The sequence below is a fragment of the Lolium perenne genome, chromosome 4 (assembly GCF_019359855.2).
Source record: "Lolium perenne isolate Kyuss_39 chromosome 4, Kyuss_2.0, whole genome shotgun sequence".
Lineage (NCBI taxonomy): Eukaryota > Viridiplantae > Streptophyta > Magnoliopsida > Poales > Poaceae > Lolium > Lolium perenne.
This window is the reverse complement of record NC_067247.2, coordinates 141,949,226-141,955,770: the sequence shown is the minus strand read 5'-3', so window position 1 is coordinate 141,955,770 and position 6,545 is coordinate 141,949,226. Positions and strand designations below refer to the sequence as shown.

At 44.9% G+C, this 6,545-nt stretch overlaps 1 long non-coding RNA gene across 6 annotated transcripts; it reads left to right on the top strand.

The window, feature by feature from the left end:
- Window positions 1-2,746: 2,746 nt before the first annotated feature.
- LOC127294076 (uncharacterized) lies at window positions 2,747-6,336 on the top strand. Of its 6 annotated transcripts, XR_007846360.2 has the most exons (9): window positions 2,747-3,145; window positions 3,228-3,305; window positions 3,398-3,457; window positions 3,568-3,650; window positions 3,856-3,938; window positions 4,080-4,130; window positions 4,666-4,802; window positions 5,544-5,681; window positions 5,970-6,336. It is a non-coding gene; the product is annotated as an uncharacterized lncRNA (long non-coding RNA). The 6 variants fall into 6 exon arrangements; XR_007846358.2 differs by having other exon boundaries at window positions 2,747-3,305; window positions 5,578-5,681; XR_007846359.2 differs by having other exon boundaries at window positions 2,747-3,305; window positions 5,562-5,681.
- Window positions 6,337-6,545: the final 209 nt, after the last annotated feature.

Below are 6,545 nucleotides of genomic sequence, written 5' to 3'. Positions count from 1 at the left end.
AGGAAGGTGTGATGCGTACAGCAGCAAGTTTTCCCTCAGTATGAAACCAAGGTTTATCGAACCAGTAGGAGCCAAGAAGCACGTTGAAGGTTGATAGCGGCGAGATGTAGTGCGGCGCAACACCAGGGATTCCGGTGCCAACGTGGAACCTGCACAACACAACCAAAGTACTTTGTCCCAACGTAACAGTGAGGTTGTCAATCTCACCGGCTTGCTGTAACAAAGGATTAGATGTATAGTGTGGAAAATGATTGTTTGCAGAGAACAGTAGAACAATTGCAGTAGATTGTATTTCAGATGTAAAGAATAGGACCGGGGTCCACAGTTCACTAGTGGTGTCTCTCCCATAAGATAAATAGCATGTTGGGTGAACAAATTACAGTTGGGCAATTGACAAATAGAGAGGGCATGACCATGCACATACATGATATGATGAGTATTGTGAGATTTAATTGGGCATTACGACAAAGTACATAGACCGCTATCCAGCATGCATCTATGCCTAAAAAGTCCACCTTCAGGTTATCATCCGAACCCTTTCCAGTATTAAGTTGCTAACAACAGACAATTGCATTAAGTATGGTGCGTAATGTAATCAATAACTACATCCTCGGATATAGCATCAATGTTTTATCCCTAGTGGCAACAGCACATCCATAATCTTAGAGGTTTCTCTCACTCCCCCAGATTCACGGAGACATGAACCCACTATCGAGCATAAATACTCCCTCTTGGAGTTACTAGCATCAACTTGGCCAGAGCCTCTACTAATAACGGAGAGCATGCAAGATCATAAACAACACATAGATATAAATTGATAATCAACATAACATAGTATTCTCTATTCATCGGATCCCAACAAACACAACATATAGCATTACAGATAGATGATCTTGATCATGTTCGGCAGCTCACAAGATCCGACAATGAAGCACATAAGGAGAAGACAACCATCTAGCTACTGCTATGGACCCATAGTCCAGGGGTAGACTACTCACTCATCACTCCGGAGGCGACCATGGCGGTGTAGAGTCCTCCGGGAGATGAATCCCCTCTCCGGCAGGGTGCCGGAGGCGATCTCCTGAATCCCCCGAGATGGGATTGGCGGCGGCGTCTCTGGAAGGTTTTCCGTATCGTGGCTCTCGGTACTAGGGGTTTCGCGACGAATGCTATTTGTAGGCGGAAGGGCAGGTCAAGGGGCGTCACGAGGGGCCCAGATGACAGGGCCGCGCGGCCAAGACCTGGGCCCGCCGCCCTATCGTCTGGCCACCTCGTGGCCCCACTTCGTCAGCTCTCCGGTCTTCTGGAAGCTTCGTGTGAAAATAGGCCCCTGGGCGTTGATTTCGTCCAATTCCGAGAATATTTCCTTACTAGGATTTCTGAAACCAAAAACAGCAGAAAACAACAACTGGCTCTTCGGCATCTCGTTAATAGGTTAGTTCCAGAAAATGCATAAATATGACATAAAATATGCATAAAACATGTAGATATCATCAATAATGTGGCATGGAACATAAGAAATTATCGATACGTCGGAGACGTATCACCGGCCACAGTCCCGGTCGTCCAGGGGCTCCGCTCATCCGCCCGGTCGGCCGCCTGGCCGATCGGGCCGCTGGACCACGACAGTCCCACAAACCGGCCATTGGTCAGGTCGGACCAGGCCACGGCCCGGTCGTCTAGGGCTCCGCTCATCCGCCCGGCCGGCGCCCGGTCGAACCGGTTGATGGACCGGACCAGCCGGCCACGATCCCGGTCAAACCGGCCATTGGCCGGACCGGCCGAGGCAGAGACGACGCGGCGAGCCGGCCGCAACCTACCAAGGCAGCGCGCCGCAGCCAGCGAGTCGACCGCGGTGGCCGGCGTAGGGCGGATGATGGAGGAGAGCCGGTGCAGAGTCGACGCCGATGTTGGAGTAGAGGCGCGTGATGACGGCGGCGGTGGGCGGCTCAATCCGATCTATGATCGGAAAACCAAAAAGAAAACGCCGGTCGAGCGACCGGCGGAGCAAAAGGAAAACCAATCTACCGATTTGAAAAAAAAAAGACTCGAGGGCAGCGGATCAACAGATCGGCGAACGAACCCTCATACGGGTTGCGCGGCCCCCGGAGTAGACCATGGAGATTGACCTCCCCGGGGGCGGCGCGGGCGGAAGCGCGTGCGGCGGCTAGGTCAAGGTCGGCGCCGCTCTGATACCATGTTGAAGGATATAGAGAGAGATATGCGGAATATGATGGATGTTGTATTGAGCCTCTCGGGGGAGTATATATAGTGGTACAGACTTGGAGGCTAAGATAACTCTCCTAGAGATATGGTAGGTAGAGATTACAAATTCTAGACTACCTAATATACTTATACCAAATATATTTCTAACAATCCGGAATCAAACTACCGAGCCAAATTCGAGGTCGAAGCTACAACACCTGCAACAAAAACCAGCATCAAAGTAGGTTTCGCGAGAGGAGAGCTGCGCCAAAACAAGGTGAGCAATGAAGGTGGCTACTTTTTTTTGAATTTTCAAGGGGGGTGGGGCAACATCCCTCCTTATGAAGAGGGAGGGAACGCATAGCCACTTCTTCCCTGTCAGCCAACATAGCGCACATTGAGTACAAGTAAGTGCGGCCATCTCGTATGCTAAAAGACCCATCTGCCATGGAAAAGGACCTATGTGGTCTGTGCCGCGCAAAAAAAGACCCCTTTGGACTTGTACTACTCCGTACTGTGTCGTCCATTTGTACTGCACGCGAGCGCCAAAAAAAACCGCCGAACTTTGGTACTCCACATCCCGAACACTGTTTTCTTTTCCGTCCCTCTCTTCCTGCCGGCGGCGGCTATCGGAAGTAGCAAGACGAGCCTGCAGCCGGCGGCGGGGAACGACGAGCGGGGGTCAGTGCGGCCTCCCCCATGCCCACCGGCAAAGCTACGCCTCACCCACCTCACCGCATTTGCCGTCGTCGCCCTCTACCTCCCCGGCTTCATCGCCTTCGCAAGGGTGATTTTGTCCTGCTAGGGTGCCGCGGTGATGAGGTGGTGGTAAATGGGAGCCATGGCAGAGGCGGAGCACGGGGGCTGCATGGAGAACCAGGAGGCATCGAGCTCCTCGGCCTCGGAAGGGAGCAGCCAATAGATGTCCCGATTCTGGATTGTAGTATCTACATTTTTTGTTTCTTGGCGTATATTTTCGGCCTTGGATCTTATGCTGACCAGTTCTAGGAATTTGGTTCTAGGATTCAGATGTGGAAACTCAGAGATGGCCGCACAAAAGCAGATAACGTCCAGGCTCCTCCTCAGCTGCAGCCAAAGAGGTACAACGATATCTGGTACCTTTATCTGATTGTAGAAGATTATCTTGGCTGCAGTAATGTTTCAATTCTTGCGTTTGCCGTGTGATCTCCAGCTCTCCAGCTATGGAGCAAATTGAATAATGGGGAAAGGTGATTTTCAACAGCAATCCAGTGTGAGTGTTGCATTGGATCAGAGTTTATTTCATTATAACCATGGATATGAGTTCATTCTGAATTTTTTCTTCGCACTGACTTTCCCTATGTTTTTCTTAAATGTGGTTAGAAAGGAGCAATAGAAGCAATCTCTCATGTCGCTGGCAAGATAACTGTTTCATCACCAGATTTGGGGTGGATCTAGGCAAAGCTGTAAGGCCACTGTCCAAGGTGCATGGGTTATTCCATGAGCTTTTTTTTGTCAGTATAATGTAATACCTGTCACATGTTCGGCGAGTAACTAACCTTTGTATGAAATGGAAACCGACAATTTCAGTTTAGTTTGTTCTATTTGCATCAAAACATTATTTGATCACTTGTTTGTTGTTGACATTAAATTTTGTCCTTAATATTTCAGGAGTATCTGGTGAAAAAGATTGATAGAATTGACTTAATGGCAATGGTGGGAGTGTTTGGATCAGTTTTCAGTGGCATACAGATGTATCCTTGGAATGAATCTAATGATATTCTATTAAATGAACCCACCTTACACCATTTGCATGACTTTCCATCGATTTTGATATGCACTGCATTATGTTTCCTTTCTGAGATTCCATATTATTCTCCTTCACGTTAGCACAGAAGTATTCTTGAGTGAGAAGAACTTCATTCTATTAAATGGAATGTTGATCCGTAAGTGCCTCACTTTGCCAAATTTCCCCAAACTTTTGTACACATAGAACATTTGTAATGAAAAATATGTACGGTGCACCCTAGAGAAAGTATACTCCTGAATAACAAGGCAAGTTTGTTGTAGGCGTGTAGCTAATTGATGTACATCCATGTCTCCAGTTGTGTATAAACTTGTTTCACTATTCTAGATTGTAAAGATCACATCATTTTCTGTGGCAGAGAAGTCGTTTTGAAAATCAAATAAAACAGAGTAAAGCTAAACTTGTTGCAATGGGTAAGAAGGTTAAATTTGCCAAGGGTAAGGGGGTGGTGACGAGTATTCGTATGAAGTTTCCTTGGATGAATATTTACTGACTTCTTTGGAATATGGGGATGCCACCTTCTTCTGGAATGGCATGATCCTTAAAATTGTCTTCAATTGTTTTTTCTCGTGGTGTAATTTTATCTCTGGCAAGTTTTCACTCAACTATTTGTCATGTATTATTAAATAATGTGGCTTGTGCGAAATAATTGTGTCGAACCTTTGAACTTATAGGGCCTTGGCATTGACCGGCTAGCAATGTTGTTGACGAACTCTGCTAGCATAAGGGGTGTTATTGCTTTTCCAGTTCTGAATCTTCACCAATAGGACCTTTTCTCGGGATAAGAAGAGATGCAATTTTGACAATGTTGGTAAGAAATTCTGCCAGTAGATCTTTTATAACATTATATAGATATTGCCTATTGCTTCATTGGTAAATGGTAATGGACGGTTAGGAGGGCCAAGACTCCAGTCTGGATTTGTTCTTAGGAAAAATAGTCGATAGGTCCCAACACTGGTACTCCCTCCGGTTCATATTAATTGACTCTAAAATGGATGTATCTAGACATATTTTAGTTCTAGATACATCCATATTGAAGTCAATTAATATGAATCGGAGGGAGTATTAAAAATGATTCACATTATTCTGGTTTCCTACAACCATCTCGTTAATGCAGGAATGCCATGGATGTGTTGTTTTGACCCACTTTCGTGCTGACTAAATGACCTCTTGCTATGTTTTCAGGGGATTTGACAGTTTGCCACCTTTTGTTTGCAATTTGATTATGTTTCCAGAGCTGCAAAAATCATCGGATTAACTAATTAAAAATGTCCACTTGCAATCAGCTTGATTTGTAACTATTTCTTAAGAAAAAGATTATAACCTTTCTTACATCGGGGAATGACAGTGCATCATCTTCCCGAACACAAAGATCCACCCTTCCTTGTTGTGTAGAAAACACCTGGTTAGCTGCATACAGGTCATGGCTTTTGGTAGTCGTCAAACATGGGTTATACACACGCGCCCAAATATATTTATTTCACTTGTAAATGCCTTTTTCTTTCATTAGAAAAAAAGATTTGTTTTAATGATTTCTTGGTTAAGAGTGCAGATTTGTACTAATTAATAGGAGGCAAAATCTTCAGTTATTGGCAGAGCTAGACTTGAGTGACACACCTGGAGCCTGGAGATGCCACCATCGGTGATTCTTTCCATTGACAAGTGAGGACAGGATCTTTTGTCTTACCAGGTATCTTATATATGCGGCAATGGATATCTTCATTTAGTTACTAAAGATCTTTCAAGGCAGTCAGAATGTCCGAATGGTATCATTAGATCCCAATCCTATTTGGAATTTGCAAATACTTAGTTTGCTCTTTGTATCATCGACCAATGCATCCAAACTTCCGTGTAACCTGTAGTACTTTGTGCGTTGACCTTGGCCTCTGTTTTCTCTCCACTTAGTATGATATGACTGTAGTTCTACAATGACAATATATCTTAGTGTCCATAAACAAATTTATTCCTATGATACCAGGTGCCATGCTATGGAAAACAGTGGGATTTGCCCGGCTAAGATTTACATAAACAAACAAAAAAAAATTCTAGGCAGTGCCACGGAAAGCATTGAGCTCATCATCAGGATGACACGAAAAGAAGTCGGCGTAGCTTCATCTGAACACTGGATTTTCCTATGACGAGGTTTCTACCTGATTGTGAGTTAAGGACTGTTTTTGTTCAAGCATCGTTTTGTATGTAAAGTGAACCGTGTAACGATCGTTACATGTATCAGCCACTTTTTGTATTTTCATCAAGAAAAATCAAATGTACACGTTGTTTTCTGGTAGTCATTGCCATAAACAAGTTTTTTAAGTTACATATTATGGAAATCAATCAGAAACCAAGCGCAACCTCAGTCTCATTTATTGGTGAGGTAGGAAGAACACATTGATATGAGATTGTCGTGTATCCAAGATGACTTGAGTTGACTGCAACTAAATGAAAAGATTTAGCCGTTGATTGGACTGCACCTGACTGGTGAGGAGGCGCCCCAACCACTAGTAGTTATCAATCACTCGGCAAGAACTGCATGACAAACCATTGTTGATATCTA